Source organism: Dama dama, chromosome 18, assembly GCF_033118175.1.
Source record: "Dama dama isolate Ldn47 chromosome 18, ASM3311817v1, whole genome shotgun sequence".
Classification (NCBI taxonomy): Eukaryota; Metazoa; Chordata; class Mammalia; order Artiodactyla; family Cervidae; genus Dama; species Dama dama.
The window spans coordinates 93,966,510-93,985,871 of record NC_083698.1 but is presented as its reverse complement, the minus strand read 5'-3'; the positions used below and the strand labels follow the sequence as shown (position 1 = coordinate 93,985,871).

At 39.6% G+C, this 19,362-nt stretch overlaps 1 protein-coding gene across 8 annotated transcripts in view; it reads right to left on the bottom strand.

Annotated features, from left to right (window-relative positions):
• CALD1 (caldesmon 1) overlaps positions 1-19,362 on the bottom strand; it is a 227,170-nt gene that overhangs the window by 144,447 nt on the left and 63,361 nt on the right. For 7 of the 8 annotated variants that reach the window (XM_061165844.1, XM_061165845.1, XM_061165843.1 and 4 more), the window contains exon 2: positions 12,702-12,742. The exons of the other annotated variant lie outside the window; for it this stretch is intronic. The gene's annotated coding sequence lies outside the window, so the exon portion shown is untranslated. The remainder of the gene's footprint in view (positions 1-12,701; positions 12,743-19,362) is intronic. 8 annotated transcript variants of the gene reach the window in all.

The following is a 19,362-nucleotide window of genomic DNA, read 5'->3' as shown; positions in this document are numbered from 1 at the left end:
AAATCTCACTTTCTTTTTAATTGTTAAGTAATACAGAGGGTGTAGTGATGCTCAAGGGATCAAATTGATCACATTTTCTTTATGTGAATTCTTGTTTTCAAATAACCAGCTGGAAAAGTTGGAACAATAATTGCAATGCCACCAAAATACTTATAGAAGAGTTACAGCAAATAATATATTCCTAGTAGGACAAAATTGAAAAGACCTCTAGTACTATCCATTCACTGCCAAGTTATAGAAAAACTCCCCCCCAAAAGTTGTTTCTAAGAACCTAATTCTCGGGAACTTCCTTGATGGCCCAGTGGGTTAAGGCTTCATGTTCCCAATGCAAGGATCCTGGATTCAATCTATGGTCAGGGAACTAGATCCCACATGCTGCAACTAACAGTTCATATGCTGCAGCTAAAGACCCTGTATGCCACAGCAGAGACCTGGTGTGCCACAACTAAGACCTGGCACAGCCCAGAACAAAACAAAACACCCAATTTTCAAGACTGACTGATTTAAGTCTTGAGAAATGAGATAATTCAAAAGTATATTATAAGCAAAATATACCCAAAAGTGTATTGTGAGCAAATACATTATAGGTAGGTACACACAGTGAAAGATAGGAGAGGGAATAAGTCCTAGTAGTGAGGTAACCCATAGCATCATAGGAGAGCCTCTGGTGGTTTGACAAGGTCTGGTAGTGAAAGTCGCTCAGTCGTGGTTGACTCTTTGCGAGTCCATGGACTGTAGCCTGCCAGGCTCCTCTGTCCATGGAATTCCAGGCCAGAATATTGGAGTGAGTAGCCGTTGCCTTCTCCAGGGAATCTTCCTAACCCAGGGATTGAACCCAGGTCTCCCCACATTGCAGGCAGATTCTCTACTGTCTGAGCCACCGGGGAAGCCCAGGGAAGTCAAATAGTGTCAATTGTGGGCTTAATGCTTATGGTGCAAATACTCTGAAGGAGGAGTTCACACTTTATACTTTTGTTTCCTCTCTACAACTCAAAACATTCAAGCACTGCTCCTTTTTCTTCCAGCAAAAAGAATATGTTAATAATTGAACATAGTCCATATTCCCTGAATTCTTCCCATCTTCCAATATGGCACCAGCATTCACCTGACTGCTTGAGCCCTGACTTGGGCGTCTCTCCAGCCACCTTGTCCTCACTGTATATTCCCGACCCCTCCCCATGCAATAAATAAGCCCAGTGGTTCTCCCTCCAGAATATTTAGTAGAAGCAGTCCATTTATCTTCATAATTATTGCTACTGCTCTAATCTGAGCCACCTTATCTCTTCGGATCATTCCAGGAGACTCCTTTACATGTCTTTCTGTTCAAATTTTCTGGCCTTGTACAAATAAAGACCTTTTAAAAAACGCTAATCTGATTGGATCACTGCCCTGCTTAAAATACCTCTATAGCTTCACAGTGCACTTAGATTATAGATTCACTTATTTATACAACCTGCAACTGCTGTTAATGGTCTGTCCCTGCCTATCCCTCCAGTTTCCTCTTGTATCACTAATTTTGTGATTTGGTCAGACTTTCTTTCAGTTTCTTGCATGGATCCAAATCTTGCAGGCTCTAGGTCATGCTGTTCTCTAAGACTGAAATGATCCCCTTACCTTTCCTTAGTAATACCAGCACATTTCTCACTTGGATAGCACTTCAGTTCCGTTCAGTTCAGTTCAGTTCAGTCGCTCAGTCATGTCCGACTCTTTGCGACCCCATGAATTGCAGCACGCTAGGCCTCCCTGTCCATCACCAACTTCCGGAGATTACTCAAACTCATGCCCATCGAGTCAGTGATGCCATCCAGCCATCTCATCCTCTGTCGTCCCCTTCTCCTCCTGCCCCCAATCCCTCCCAGCATCAGGGTCTTTTCCAATGAGTCAACTCTTTGCATGAGGTGGCCAAAGTATTGGAGTTTCAGCTTCAGCTTTCCTTAAACCCACAAAGTCAAGGTTTTTGCAACATTCACAAAATACTGATTTTTTTTGTTATAGCACAAGCACAAGATACATGATTAAAGCTTTAAGTATTCTATCCATTTATATTGCTAAGGTATATCAAATTAAAGGTATTAGATATGAAGATTTTTAAGATTTTTTCCCTTCATATTATTCTTTTATGGCTCTTGCTATTTATCTTCATGTACAATCACAATTTGTAATGACATTTATGTTTCGGTGTCTATGTATTTATCTAATGTTTGTCTTTCCTACCAGGTTGAAAGCTCCATAAATGCTGTCTGCTTTTTTTTTAAACCATTGATCCCCAAGCACTTTACAATTACCTAAAATATAGTGATCCCTCAACAAATATGTATAAAATGAATAAATGACCAAGAAACAGTCAATATTTCAAAAGAATATCCAGTTACAAGATAGGGAATTAATTAATTATAGACTAATTAATTTACAGGCTTTTTAAAAATCTATTTGCAGAGAAAGTATTTATTAAATTTGTCATTGACCAAGTGCTCAATTAACTGAATAAATTAATGAAAATATGGATGAATTTGTATTAGGTGTCAAAACAGAATATGATTAAGTTATGAATGAAAGGGAGATAACCATACCAAAGCAACCAGGTAAATAACCTGCTGCTACACTTTTCTCTAGAAGTAGTTTGGAAGAGAAAGTATATTTTCCATCGTTAGTGGTTGAATCATGCATTATCTCATTTGATTCTCATAAGAACACTGTGAGATAGAGAATATATCATCTCCATTTGGTGAACAACGAAATTAAGTCCAATGCCTATAACTACTCAGAATGTAGTGGATCCAGAACTCAAATGCTGAATTTCTAACACTAGAGACTGAGTGATAACAAAAGCAAGAGAAAATATAAGACAGTTAATGTGATTTTGTTCTCTTCTCTTCCTCTGCATCTGTGATAAGGTTAGTTGGACTTTTAATAAATTGATACAGCCCTTTAAATATTTATTTGTTTCTTCCAAACTATCAAGGAATTCAGATTTGTAGAAAGTGAAAGTCGTTCTTGCCCCCTGCTGTGAAAGTCGTTCAAATGCCAAATGCAAAGGTAAATATTCTTTCCTTCCTTCCAAATATTCCCAAGTCTTCCAGGTTAAAAATCTGATTTTGGTCTCAATTGCTATTCCTAATACTTTTGGGATTGGCAAGATTTTATTTTTCTTCCCAACCATATATCAAATATACTCTGAGCCACATTTGCCTCTTTTCCGTTTAAACTAATGAGAAAGACTCTCAAGAAAACTGCCTTGGTACAGAAAAACTACTCATACACCGGCCATGATACTGGCTTATTTCCATATAACCTAATATGGCTAAGAAAATGTATGACTGGAACAGAGTGAGGATTGCCAAATTTAACAACTTTTTAGTAAGAAAACTGCCACAGACTCCTCTGTTTAGACATAGAGTAATTGCCGTTCAGATGCTAGTACTTATCCGTTCACATCAACAAAACTCTAAGGACTTCTATGCAGTAACAAAAACCAGATACCTGCCCGCCTTGCCCACTCACAGGCAAGATGAATAAATAAAAGTTGCCCAAGAAGGCTCTCAGTGATACCACATTGAACACGTTGCCCATCTTGGGTTATAAAGGCTGAGTGACTGAGCATACCCAATTAAGATTCTGTAGGAGGGCCTCTGAGTGTGTGTAAAATCAAATAGCTTCACACAGAAGAAAGGATGAAAGAAAGTTTGCCATTTCCCATCATGGATTTATCATTATCTTCTACAAACAACATCTCTGACTGACATTTCTGCTTCTTACTTCTTGTACTCAGATATAGACATCAGTTCAGTTCAGTTCAGTCACTCAGTCATGTCTGACTCTTTGTGACCCCATGAACCACAGCATGCCAGGCCTCCCTGTCCATCAACAACTCCCGGAGTCCACCCAAACCCATGTCCATTGAGTCAGTGATGCCATCCAACCATCTCATCCTCTGTTGTCCCCTTTTCCTCCTGCCCTCAATCTTTCCTAGCATCAGGGTCTTTTCCAATGAGTCAGCTCTTCCAATCAGGTGGCCAAAGTATTGGAGTTTCAGCTTCAACATCAGTCTTACCAATGAACACCCAGGACTGATCTCCTTTAGGATGGACTGGTTGGATCTCCTTGCAGTCCAAGGGACTCTCAAGGGTCTTCTCCAACACCACAGTTCAAAAGCATCAATTCTTTGGTGCTCAGCTTTCTTTATAACCCAACTCTCACATCCATACATGACTGCTGCAAAAACTATGGCCTTGACTAGATGGACCTTTGTTGACAAAGTAATGTCTCTGCTTTTTAATATGCTGTCTAGGTTGGTCATAACTTTCCTTCCAAGGAGTAAGTGTCCTTTAATTCCATGGCTGCAATCACCATCTACAGTGATTTTGGAGCCCAGAAAAATAGTCTGACACTGTGTCCACTGTTTCCCCATCTATTTGCCATGAAGTGATGGGATCAGATCAACACTATCTTAAATTCACTCTTTCTCTCATCACAAATACAGTGCATATGCACGTGTGGTCCATCGTGTCCAACTCTTAGGGACCTCATGGATTGAAGCCTGCCAGGCTCCTTGGTCCATGGGATTCTCCAAGCAAGAATACTTGGATGGGTTACCATTTCCTTCTCCAAGGGATCTTCCCAACCCAGGGATTGAACCCTTGTCTCTTATATCTCCTGCACTGGCAGGTGGATTCTTTACCAGCTTATCAGCTAAGCCATCAGGGAAGTCCACAGATACTATGAATGGTCATCAAATCTGAGGATTCTCCTTAGGCTGTTTCAGTCATGAGGGCTTGTTTCCATTCCCACTACTGTTTTCATCGTTCACAAACTTTTGTGCCTGATTGCTACAACTGTCATCTGACCAGCAGTGTAATTTCTTTGGCTGTTTTGAGACATGAGCAATGTTTTAAAGTCAGACAGATCTTGATCTGAACTTTAGATCTGCCACTTATTTGCTGGATGACTTCTGTGCACTGTTTAATTTCTCTGTAAAAACGGAATGCATCTACATTGCATGGTTGTTTTGGGAACTAAATGAGATATCACATGGTAGTATGACATCTGACGTGAAGGAAACACTCAGTAAATGTCAGCAAGCTCCCATGTTTCGCTTCTATTCCCTTCCTAATCTCAGGGCATTCTGCACATCTCTGCTGGAGGCTTTTTCCTAACTACCTGTGCAGAAATTGAAAAGGAAAAATATACCATTAACCTCAGATATTTGCCTTGGTCATTGAGGAATGGAGTGCTACCTAAAAATTCAGTCTGGCCCAAGTTAAAGAAAAACTAACGTCAACATTTTTGTTGTGATTTAGAGCTACTAAGAGCATAAGCCCAGGGCAGATGACTGTTTTATGTAAATTTAACACTTTGATCTATTTTTGTTTCCATAAATGTGAACAACATCCCCACCCCCAAAGTTGCTTGGGAGAGAATTAAGGCAAAGAGCTAAAAAGCTGATTTTTTTCCCTGTAGCCATTCCAGTCTCAGGTAACTTCTCATTTGCCCTCTTCCTCCTTAGGCCCCACTGGCCACCCTGTCTAACATTTTGTTTTAAACTGTGACCCAGTCTGGGCTGTACCATGATGTTCTTCTAACACTTCAAACCATTCATCAGAGTCTATTAAACAGCAAAGTTTTGTGGGAGTCAGGAAAAAAGGAGTTTTTCCACACAGGGTGAAGCCGAGAGAGATAGGGAAGGGTGGAAAATTCAAAGAGGGTGACAGGAATTTGGAGCAGGAGGTGACAGGAAAACATAGGCATTCCCAGCACTCTCTTTCTTGGAGATTCCAAGAAATATGGAGATTGAGGCCCCAGTAACCCAGGAAGAGCTTTGTCATTTCCAGGTTACATACTTATGAACAATTAATCAACAATACAAAAAAAGGTTATGATTAGTTTAAATAATTCAGATAACTGTCACCGTGCAATGGAAAGTACTGGCTAGATGTTAAATGGCCTCAATTTTAGGTCCTGGTGACACTGCTAAACTAGTCATGGGACTTTGGACAAGTCATGGACTCTGTAGACCTCAAGTTCCTCAAGGGTAAAAGGATGAAGGGTGTATTGGAAGAGCTCTGCTATTTATGGATTAGATGAGCCACAGTATTCAGGAAGGCTTCCCAGGTGGCACAGTGGTAAACAATCTGTTTGCCAATGTAGGAGATGCAATAGTTGCAGGTTTGATCCCTGGGTTGGGAAGATCCTTTGGAGTAGGAAATGGCAATCTGCTCCAGTATTGTTTCTTGGAAAAATTCCATGGACAGAGGAGCTTGGCAGGCTGTGGTCCATGGAGTCGCAAAGAGCTGGACACAACTGAGCGACTCAACACACACACACATACACACACACACACACACACACACACACACACACACACACACACAGAGTACTCAGGAGAGGCTTCACAGAGAAGACTGGCTCTCAGGGAAGAGTTAAGATTCAGGATAACTAGAAAAAAAGGAGTGAGGATATTTCACTTTTGCTCAGGAACAAAGCAAAGCCATTTGGGCAGAAACACACAAGTTAAATTCATGAGCGAGCACATTCAAAAGTATGGCCGGAAGTGTTGGGGAAGCATGCTGTACTGATTATGTCCTTGGATATCCATTTCACACTTTATTCTTGGAACAGTCAGTAGGAATTAGGGTTTTTAAATATAAATGATAGTTTGGAAAGATTCACAATCAGTGTCTAGAATGAGATGGGTCAGGGAGGGGACTAAACAATATGGAAGTAAGTTTGGTGATTCTTGAAATCTTAATTAAAATGGTGACAATGAAACTTTGGATGAAAAGATAGTCAGTGAAGACTCTAGATATGATGCATTTATTTCTCTCCAACCTGTCCTATCTCCTCTGGTTAGTTTGTGAAGTTATCCTCTCTCAGATACAACACTTAATTCTAATCCCTGGGTCTAAGAATTGAGCTATTAATGATTCATAAATCATTTGGAAGATTTATCTACAAGAAGTATTAAGATCATTTTTTTGGTAAGTATAAAATGACTTTGGGCTATTTTGCAAATAGAGGTCTTTTCTTTAATTGTATGATTGAATATAATTTTATAAATCATATAGACCAATAATCCACTCAGTAAAAAAGAAATCTCCATATTATTCTGAAAGAATACACATATTATACACACAGCAAACTTAGGCCTGCCTCTACCTTATAAGGTTTTCCACGGTGGCTCAGGTGTCTCAGATGGTAAAGAATCTACCTGTAATTCAGGAAACCCGGGTTTTATCCCTAGGTTGGGTAGATTCCCCAGGAGAAAGGAATGGACCCCACTTCAGTATTATTGCCTGGAGAATTCCATGGACAGAGGAGCCTGGTGTGCTATAGTCCATGGGTCACAAAGAGTTGGACACGACTGAGCGACTAACACTACCTTATAAAGATTTAGTTCCTGCTTCTCACATTTTTCTTGAAATCCAGCTAAAAGAGATTGTCTCAGAAAGAATGAGAACTTTCACCCTGAGGAAGGCCTGCAACGCAGGAAACCTTGATCCTCCAAATCACCTTTCTCTTTTCTTTGACATGGGAAGGTTATTGCCACCTGGGCACAACTTGAAACCTCGCTTTTGGGGTTTGATGCTTATCTAGAACAAAATACCACCCTAGTGGTCCTCAAGATGTAGTCCCCAGACCAGCAGCGTCAGTATAATATAGAAATTTACTCAAAATTGTGAAACTTTGGGGCCTCTCCCCACACCTCCTGAATTAGAGACAGGGGAAGGGGCATGGCAAACTGTTTTACAAGTTCCCCAGATGATTCCAGTGTGAAAGTTTGAGACCCACTATGTTGAAGTATTAGAGCAGATGCCCTTAGCAATAAAAATGGTTAGCAATAATTCATGGGGTGGGGGTGGAAATAATATATAAAAGACTTACTCAGCTGGTAAAGAATCCACCTGCAATATGGGAGACCTGGGTCCCAACCCTGGGTTGGGAAGATCCCTTGGAGAAGGGGAGGGCTGGCTACTCACTCCAGTATTCTGGCCTGGAGAATTCTGTGGACTTGTATAGTCCATGGGGTTGAAAAGAGTAGGATACGGCTGAACGACTTTCACTTTCTACAAATCTGAAAGTTAGGCTATGAAATTATCTTTACACAGAGAAAACAATACTAATTTAATACTTAGATTATAGCTAATACTTAGACATTTTATAGCAATTTAAAGACTGTAAACTACCCAAGTTACTTTTTCTTTTTTGGCTGCACCACGTGGTGTGTGGGATCTTAATCTCCAGACCGAGGATCAAACCTGCACCCACCGCAGGGCAAGCACAGTGTCTCAGCCACCGGATCACAAGAGGAGTTCCCTTAATTACTCATTAAAATAAGTGACTTGAAAGAAGGAATCCAAAATTAACTGTCTACTAGCATTAGCAAAGTTTGCAAAACAGATTTGTTTTAACTGGGTACATAGCATCCTCTTAACAACCCTATGAAGTAGAATGAAACAGAGCTGGAATGAAGTCCAAGCCTGCCAGAATGTATGACCCCCATTCATTTTCTATTAAACTTTCTGTCATCTTATAAATATTAGTTGCCTTGCCCTTTTCCCATCTCCCATTCCCTGCTTTATCTCAGTCTTGATGCTTTGAAATGACAGTTTCAGGCCAAATAATAGAAGAGCCTCTTCAAAGTATGTGTACTAAACACTTGGAAAACATTACTTGCAGTGCTAGTACCAGGCTAAAAATGCATATAGCTTCAAGAAGAGTTTAGAGATATTATTGGATAATAGGCTTAAAAGGGCCTCTGAAAGAAAGGAAAGAAGTAGAAGGCTTGAAGATAATATCAAGTTCTAGAGGATGTACAGGTTTCATAATATAACATAAATTCCAGCAACAGTCCCTTCTTGCCATTATCTCAGACATCAGGCTATAGAACTTGAATTTGATCAAGTGAGATATATCTTAGAATCTGATATTTACAATAGTCTAATGACTTGAGTGTCAAATATTCTCTTCACTTTTTTATTGAGAAGTTATCATTACAGTGGAAATCTTCTGCTTTTGCAGAAGATGCTATGTATATGCCATTCAGGCAACTGGAAAGAAATTTATATTTACCATATGCTAAGGGTGTGTCAAATGCCATACATCTTTTTTTTAATGTTTCAGACAAACCCACGAGGAAAGTGTTTTTTCTCTCCACTTGTCGATGAGAAAGTACAGGCTGGAGAGGTTAAGGAACTTGCCAAGCATCAGATAGAGGTGGAAGAGTTGGAACTAGAATGCACATCTTAATCTAGCTCCTTCCCACTGCTCCAAAGGGAAACATTCAAAAGAAAAAAAGAATTAAAGAAAGAAAGAAAAGGTTGTTCAGTTACTCAGCTATTTCATTCACAGTTGTTTGAACAGAAGCAACTGATGTCTTAAATCAATCTGATCAACTGCACAAGAACTGGTTGTTTGGATTTTTTATAAAGGTTTGATTGAAAGCCGGTTATTTCAGTGGCCATATGTAGACCTGGACTTAATAAATGACCACCTTTGAGTCCCGCAGCTGGAAGAGCACAAAAGAATCCAGAGGCAAGTCAATGGCAAATTGCCACCCCAAACAAATTGCGGCATGTAAGCTCCAAAACTTGAATTACCCTTTAAGGATTAAGGTTCAGGACTGTGAAAAATTAAAAATGTTGCCTAGCCTAGGAAATAGCATATGAATCAAAAATATCATTACTAAGTTTAACTGCACTCCTAATCTTCCACTTTCATGACATCTACACTGTTTTGTTATTCTTAATGGACCAAATCCCCTTTCTGGTAATGTTCTGGAAATTCTATTTTTGTGGTAATTTAAAAAGTCATATGGCATGTTCTTTACATTTGGTTTATGTAGGAGTTAAGACCACTTCAAACATACTTTTCTTTTTTAGTCTGATGGCTATTTAATATTGTGTCATTCACTGGTTGAAATAAAAGTAGGTTAATCTGCAAAAATACATGAACACCCAAAAAAGACTGAATTGTATCTTTAGAAACGATTTTTTTTTCAAAGTCAGACATCAAAGGCTGCATATTGTAGAAAGTTTATTTTGAGAGGCTTCAGTCAAAACAGTTTGGAAACTATGAAATGAGTCATTTTTTCTTAAAGAAATGTAACTTTGTCTATTCCCACTGCATTTTTGGTTTGGTAGGAGACATCTTTATTCCACAGGATTTTAAAAGCATGTTTAAGATTCCATAGGTTTAGTATTACATCACTAATGGTTTTTAATGAGATCCAGGCAATAGCAAGAGGGGAAAAAAGAACAGCACAAAAACTGAATTCTACAACATCAAGTACCATGTGAAACATGGAAAAGTCCATGCTTTATCTATGGCTGAAGCCATCTGGTAAAAAAAAAACAAAACAAAAAAAGGGTGTGGGGGAGGATTCACATTCTATCAACCAGATGTAGATGACAAGATACTTAATGTTTGACAATTTGGAATCAGGAATCTAAAGGGCTGAATTTTTTACTTTTCAAGCAGATGTGTGCTGCCCTGTAAAATCTGTGAAACATGCAAGTATCTATTCTGTATTAATTCTATTGAGTGCTTGCTGTTGCTGTTTAGTCTCTAAGTCGTGTTCAATTCCTTGTGACCTCGTGGACTGAACCTGCCAGGCTCCTCCGTTCATGGGATTTCCCAGGTAAGAATGTTGGAATGGATTGCCATTTCCGTTTGCAGGGGATCTTCCTGACCAGGGATCGAACCCATGTCTCCTTTACCGCTGAGCTATCTGGGAAGCATATTGAGTGCTTAAGTCTTTAGTTATTTGTCTGATTTTGTCCTCATAAACACCTTTTATGTAAGTATTATACTAATTGTACTTCTGAGATGATGTCAGGGTGTACATAAGAAGATAATGTGAAAACCAAACCTTCCCCAAGCCTTTAGCAACTCTGGTATTTCAAGGAACATAGATGAGGGGACAGCTGGGGTTGGCAGGATGACCCACAGAGATTAGTAAATGATAATGGGTAAATGAGATAAATGGAGACTTTCTAGCATTTTTGCTTAAGGGTTCCAAAGTTAAACTTTCCAATTTACAGATGGGTGTGATAATAACCACTAACACCAGTTTCTGTTGAAGGGTGGGGCTGTGTTCCCTTCCTGTTATTTGACCTGAGGCCAAACTATGTGGAGGTAATGAAGATAATGGCGACCTCCTCCAAAAGATCCCAGGCATACACTGCTACACTCTGTGCCCCCAACCCTGCAGCAGGCCACCACGACCCACGCCTCTGCCAGAGACTCCTGGACACTCACGGGCAAGTCTGGGTCAGTCTCCTGTGGGGTCACTGCTCCTTTCTCCTGGGTCCTGGTGCACAAGGTTCTGTTTGTGCCCTCCAGGGGTCTATTTCCCAGTCCTGTGTAAGTTCTGGTATCTCTGTGGTGGGGTTAATGGTGACCTCCTCCAAGAGGGCTTATGCCATACCCAAGTCTGCCGCACCCAGCCATACCCAGGTCCACTGCATCCAGAGTCCCTGCCCCTGCAGCAGTCCACTGCCTACCCTCAGCTCCTCAGGAGACACTCAAAGACTCTGAGTCTCTGTCTGAGTCTCTGTGGGGTCTCTAGGCTGAAACTAGGCTGCATCTCTGAAGGTGCACTCCTAATCCTTTCCTCAGGATTCAGCCCTTTGGAACACATTAATACAGTTCTCCAGGAATTCCATTCAGTCACATATCACATGCTTGAAGCTTAAATGATGAAAAATGTCTTTAAAAAGCAGAGACATTACTTTGCCAACAAAGGTCTGTCTAGTCAAAGCTGTGGTTTTTCCAGTAGTTATGTATGGATATAAGAGTTGGACTATAAAGAAAGCTGAGCGCCGAAGAACGGATGCTTTTGAACTGTGGTGTTGGAGAAGACTCTTGAGAATCCCTTGGACTGCAAGGAGATCCAACCAGTCCATCCTAAAGGAAATCAACCCTGAATATTCGTTGAAAGGACTGATGTTGACGCTGAAACTCCAATACTTTGGCCACCTGATGCAAAGAACTAACTCCTTGGATGCTGGGAAAGATTGAAGGTGGGAAGAGAAGGGATGACAGAGGATGAACTGATTGGATGGCATCACTGATTCAACGGACAAGAGTTTGAGTAAACTCTGGGAGTTGGTGATGGACAGGGAGGCCTGGCGTGCTGCAGTCCATGGGGTCACAAAGAGCCAGACACGACTGAGCAACTAAACTGAACTGAACACCAGTTTATAACTTTATAGTGTCAAAACTTTCTCTGTCATGATTACATTTGAGCTTTGTCACAGGCCTATTACACAGGAAGTTTTCTAAAAACCTATCCAACAATTTCATCTCAAAGCAACTCAACAATTATTGACCTGAGTCTGGAGTGTCCATATATAAAGTACTGTACTAGTCACAGTGGAGAGGGAGCAAAACAAAGGTCAATAAAGGCACAGTTTTTATCTTCAAAGAACTTAAACAGGGAGACAGACACAACCACTATATCACAAAATAGAAAGCTGAGTATAACAAATGCAATAGGGACTCTCCTGGCGGTCCAGTGGTTAAGAATCTGCCTTCCAATGCAGGGGACTCGGGTTCAATCCCTGAAGAGGAACTAAGATCCCACATGCAGCAGGGCAACTAAGTCCACGTGTCACAACTAAGACCCAAAGCAGCAAAATAAATAAATGAATGCATTTCAAAAATTTATATTAAAAGTAAACAAATAAAAATGCAATAAAACATACCTAATTCTCTTCAAATGAAGTAGCACAAGTTGCTTTAAGATCTGGAAAGGAAGTTTGAAAAGGTTATGATAAGAGGCACTGTTTTAGAAATTTGAAATACTTTTATACAAGGAGGTATCCATGTCATAGATTATTTATGGTATTAGCTTTCACTCATATGACAATTATTCAACACTGACAACATTCCAGGAGCGTGTTAGTTAGTGTCTTTCTTTAAAAAAATTATAACATTAAATTTTGTCAAATTTCTTATGAAAATCAGCACAATATGACATTCAACTGAAGAATAAAAATCTTGGTCAGTCTACTGCATGCCTTAATTTATACCATGTTGGGCAACACATGTGACAAGTGAATCGATCAAACATATGTCTTGTTCGGACACATGATTCTAGAAATTCCAGTAAGTCTCTCTTCATTCAATTTACCCATTATCATTCACCAAATAAGTTGATTGTCAGAACGAAGCAAGGAAGTATAGCATTTTCCCACATACCGGGGAAATGAGGCAAACCTCATTTTAAGTCCAGACATTGTAATAGTAAAAGGTAGCTAGCTATTGGCATCTCATTAAACACAAAATTCTAAAACTGAACATTTCTGATTTCCCTTCTATGTATAACTTTTATTTAGCAAGCAGTACTGTACCTAAAACAAGACAGAGTTGCCCAAGGATTGACACCATCTTGAGCATCATCATCATCATTTTGGTGAAAAGTCACAAAGTTGTCAGTTGTTTTGTTAGTCTCAACTATTTGTTAACAGGGCTCCCCTGGTGGCTCAGCTGGTAAGGAATCTGCCTGCAATGCAGGAGACTTGGGTTCGACCCCAGGTTTGGGGAGATCCCCTGGAGAAGGGAAAGGCTACCCACTGCAGTATTCTGACTTGGAGAATTCCATGGACTGCATTGTCCATGGGGTCACAAAGAGTTGGACACCACTGAGCGACTTTCACTTTCACTCTCATTTTAATAGTTTAGGACTTTCCTCTACAAGTGTCTGACCAATAGAATTTGGTGTGCTGAAGTTTACCCATTTTTATAAGAATTATATGCTAAATCTTTGAAGCACACAAGGAAAGACGGATGGCTAGACAGACAGACTGGGGTTATAACTGTTGTTTTCACTACAGATGTCATCTTTAGACATTACCTGACTCTCTACTATAAAACATAGGGAAATTTGTTTCCTTAACACTATGTTTTACAGTTCCTTCCCTATTTTAAAACAATATCATTATTATTTTTTAGTTGTTAAGGTATATAACATTTACCTTTTAAATCATAATAGTAACAGTTGTTTAGCTTTAGTTTTATATTTAATTATAAATATAATCTAAGATTAATATAAAACAACATGTTACATTATGAGCCTTCTTTTAAATAATGGGAATGCTCACATATATTTTAAAGTTGAAACTTCTACCATATCCCACCACCCCCTGCTTCCTCCCACCTTACCTCCCAGGAAAAAAAATTGGCCAAAATTGCAAAGCAACACATATTTTTTTTAAATTGGGCAACCATGGACATCTAGTGCTTACAGAGAATCTCATTTTAAATTATATGAATCACTAAATGTGCAAGAGAGTTGAACTATAAAGAAAGCTGAGCACCAAAGAATTGTTGCTTTTGAACTGTGGTGTTGGAGAAGACTCTTGAGAGTCTCTTGGACTGCAAGGAGATCCAACCAGTCCATCCTAAAGGAGATCAGTCCTGAATATTCATTCTGATGCTGAAGCTGAAGCTCCAATACTTTGGCCACCTGATATGAAGAACTGACTCATTTGAAAAGGCCCTGATGCTGGGAAAGACTGAAGGCAGGATAACAAGGGGATGACAGAGGATGAGATGGTTGGATGGCATCACTGACTTAACGGACATGACTTTGAGCAAGCTCCAGGTAATGGACAGGGAAGCCTGGCATGCTGCAGGCCATGAGTTTGCAGAGTCAAACACGACTGAGCAACTGAACTGAAAGGTGTAAGGTAGATCTTCAGATCCCTTAAACATTTCTAGTGGATAATACAGTCAAAAAGTCTTCCAGTAGCCAGATGCTTTTTCTCTATCTTGTGTATTATTTTCTATATACTTTGTACTGTAACTTTTCTTTCAATACTCTGTATATCACACAAAAGTATCTGAATAGGATCATCCAACATCTAGACTTTCATACATCTTTCAGCAGTCTTTTAGGCCCAGCAGTATTTTACCTGGAAGACTAAATGTGCTCTATTTATTTTTAACTGTGTCAGATTTCTCCTACATTTTACTGATCTTCCTTGAAAAAACAGAACTATTTTCTTATAGAAACCAATCGACTTTGGAGTAAAATGGTGTAAAGGGCAGCTCCTCATTTTGGAGCTTTCAGACTGCTGTCCGTCTGTGCTGTGCTATGCCAAGTCTCAGTCGTGTCCGACTCTGGGACCCCATGGCCTGTAGCCCACCAGGCTCCTCTGTTCCTGGGATTCTCCAGGCGAGAAAACTGGAGTGGGTTGCCACGGCCTCCTCCAGGGGATCTTCCCGACCCAGGGAACCTGCGTCTCTTATGTCTCCTGCATTGGCAGGAGGCTTCTTTACCACTACTGCTAACTGGGAAGTCCTACTGTTCATCTACACAGGGTCAAAATCATCAGATCAGTCAGTTTAATCTTACCTCAGTGTAAACAGACTACTCAACTACTCTCATCAATATGGACTGAAGTTACACATAGACTATGTCTTAGAAGTTTCTGGTTATCATATATATATATATATAAAGGACATGACTCAAAGTTCAAGTTTTGAGTTTTGAAAACTCAAAGTTTTTAGATTCAAATTCTCATGAAAATAAAAACTGAACTGTGTAGAAGGCTGAAAAATAATCACATTAACAAAATTACAAGACCACGTCTGATTTTCATTAGACCCGTTATTTCAGTTTCTGTTATCTTTTCAGGTATATTTCATGGCTATCTTAATCCTTTCTTTAAAACTTGGAAGACGACTAGAGAAACAGAAACTTTTATTTTGGGGGATTATTGGTGTTCCACAATTCTTCTTTCCATTGGGCAATAAAGACTGGCCACTGGTGCCAGAGGGATATTCAAGTGGCAGTTAACTAGAGCATGCAGAACTGTGGGATGCCATGTCTGTGAGGTGCCACAAATAGGCTGATCAATTTTTATAGCCTTGGTTGATAATTCTCTACTATGAGGTCTGACTCTCTTCACTTATGAAATTAAAGCTATTTCTCCTTTTTCCATCTCTACAGGGACTTTATGATTAAAAAAACAATACATATGATAAAAACAATGTGCTTTATGTGCAGTCATTGTGGGGCTCTACAGTGATTTTACAATGGCTTCTTAGCTGTTGACTGAACTTTCCAAAACTTTATAGAGATGATTTCAACACTACTGGACTGGATTGAGGTTCTGAGGGTATGCAAGTACTTTTGTTAAGCAGTCTTGAGTATCCCAAACATTAAGGGTGTGGATATCACTTGGGCCTCACTACACCGACTCAAAACAGCACATTTATAGTGAGTATTTACTATGTGCTAGATACAGTGCTAGGAGCACTGAGAATAAAGTTATAAACACGAGAGACGTTGTCCCAGTCCCCTTAAGTCTGTGGTCTACTAGGGGTACGAAAATCAAATATCACAATGCAGTGTGATAATCTTGCTGTGGAGAAAGAATTGCGCATTGTCGGAGCTCAGAGAAGGCTGTTAGCCAAACATGAGTCTGTTAACCTTTCCTGAGGAAGCGACATCTAAGCTGAGACTTAAGGTAGTGGAGTTAGAGGGTGTGGAATGGCATGGAGAATCTTTTTTAGTTTCCTAGAGAGAATCATTTGTGCCTCAAGTATATTCTCCATGCAAGGGCCTTGGTTCTTTCTCCTGGGCCTCACCTGGGGTCACTCTTCTATCTGGTCAGATTCCTTGTCCTCAGTCCCTCTTGCTTTGCACAATGTCAGAAGAGCTTATGGAGGAGACAGGAGAAGAGGACATATGTCTAGAATTTAGATCTGGACTTACTGACTTTCCTTTCAAAGAAAGGCCCTCTTTAGAGTGGTCAGTTCAGATTTTCTCCAGTGACTGAACATGGTTAAAATCTCTACCACACACTCCTGGCATCCAGTCTCCTCTTTTTCCCCCTAGCGTTTTCCATTCCAAACAAACAAAAATGTTGGCATGTGGACTACTGCCATCAGCTGATGGCTTGGTTTTGATCTTGGAGAGTGTCACAGACACCAACCTCACACTGCATTCAGGGGCTTCCTGGAGCGTGGCTGCCATCTGTCCTGCTTCCGTGGTGACCCACAGAAGCTCTGGCACACTGGTGGGTCATCCAGTTACATTTTCCAGAGAGGAGTGATAATTGCAAGATTTACTGAGCAGAGAAATATGACCCATTAAATTTAACCTAAAAATAATTTTTGCTCAGAAAAAGAAAATCTAATTACCTTGGTCTTCACTATGAAAAATTGGGTTCATCTGGGTACAGACACATGGAACCTTCCTTTGAAGTAGATCGTACATTCCAAAATATCTCTGGCAGAGCCTGGGGTCTGCTTCTGATTAGATAATTGACATAAACCTTCCTCCAATAAACACTGAACCCTTCAAAAACAGAGGAACCCAAGAATAAAATACATCTATGTTTTGAGCAGAAAGCCTTCTGTGATAATTGGTTATCAGAAAACAGTTTCCTTTTCCTTTTATCAACCAGCATTAAGACTTAAGAAGCAAAAAGTATGCTTGATGAAATTCTAGCTGAAACTTCAAATCAGTCTTGGATCTATTCTAGATGGTATCAGGTTTATCATTGACTTTAAGGTAGTACTTCCATATTTACAGTGTTCCATCCTTATCCCACAAAACTAAATTCATTGCTAGTAACTTCTAGTTAAAAGATAAGTAAGTACTAGGAATACAACATAGCTAATACTGCTGTATGATATATATTGACAGGAAGTTAAGAGAGGAAATCCTATAAGTTCTCATCACAAAGAGAAATTGTTTTTCCCTTTATTCTTTTCTTCTTTCTATTTTATCTATAAGAAAAGATGAGTGTTAGCTCAATTTAGTGTGGTAAGCATTTCACAATCTACACATGAAAATCAAACCTTCATGCTGCATGCCTTAAACTTATACAGAGAGGTAAGTCACTTACACCTCAATAATATCTTGTTGCTAATAAAAATTTTGACAAGTAAAGCACTGTATTCACCTCAGAATATTTGGGTGTTTGCACTCAAAATAGCTTAAGTGTGTGTGTGTGCGTGCTAAGTCACTCAGTCGTGTCTGACTCTTTGCGACCCAATCGACTGTAGCCTGCCAGGCTCCTCTGTCCATGGGATTTTCCAGGCAAGAATACTGGAGTGGGTTGCCATTCCCTTCTCCAGGGGATCTTCCCAACCCAGAGATCAAACCCGTGTCTCTTATGTCTCCTGCACTGGCCGGCGGGTTCTTTATCACTAGGGCCACCTGGGAAGCCCAGTTTAAGTACACCATGAAAAAAACAACAACACAAAACAACTTGTGTGTGTGTGACTTGCCTCCTCCTACAAAAATTGTGATTGATATATGTATATATGCTGCTAAGTCACTAATATATGCATATTATACATATGTGGATCAAACTTGAAAACAGTTAACTAAGAAAAAGGGGAAAAGGGAAAACTCTATCTCAGTGAGTTGAAGGTTACTCTGAGGAAAACTATTGTTTGAAAATTCCTATCTTGCTGCCACACACCTGTGACTTTTCAGGCAAATCCTGAAATAAAAAAACAATATCCTCTGTCTTGAAAGGCTTCTTATATAATGGAGCGAGTAAGAGAAATCCTGCCTCACTCAGCTTTCTAAGCACTTTGTGCCAACTGATTTCTACCTTCCCATATGGTTTTTCCATTTAGCTTTTGTATACTTCATGAAAGGAAACAATAACTTTGTTCTGTTCTCAACATGCTGGACTTTGTGAAGATAATATTTTGGAAGTAATGTAGTTTTTTTAAAAAGTTCAGTTCCAGGTGAGTTTGTCTCTGAAAAGTGTGGAGAAGTGCTCAATAAACAATACTCAGGTTCTTCCCTGTAAGAAGGTCAGGTTTTAGAAGACAACTGTGGTTGTTATGAATTATTTCTTGTTTTGAAAAGTCCTTCCTACATGAACAAGATCTGCGGGTTGTACCAAAGTTGATTTCTCGGGTTTTGATAGTGTACTGTAGTTATATAAGATACTACCACTGGGGAAAACTGAGTGAAGGGTTCTTAAGGACCTCTGTGTACTATTTTTGTAACTTCCTGCAAATCTATAATTATTTCAAAATAGAAAGTTAAAAAATGAAAATAAATGTCAGTGGTCAAAAAGCACAAACAAAGAAAATAGTCCTTTCTGAAGGTACGTGTTTGTTGAGACTATAACTGTTTGTTAAATGGAACTCTTAGTCCTGTAGACAGCAAGCTTGTCTACCTTAACACTCCTCCTGAGGTACACTCTTGACAGTTTTGACCATACATAAGACTAGTGATAAAAAGTGAAAATAAAAATAAAACCAAAACAATCACGATTTCCTAGCAAATGTAAACAGTACTTCACTGCTCTGGTTATAACATTAACATTCTCTACAATAAATAATCCAACTCAATGAATCAACACCTCTAATAGCCACTGTTTCAAA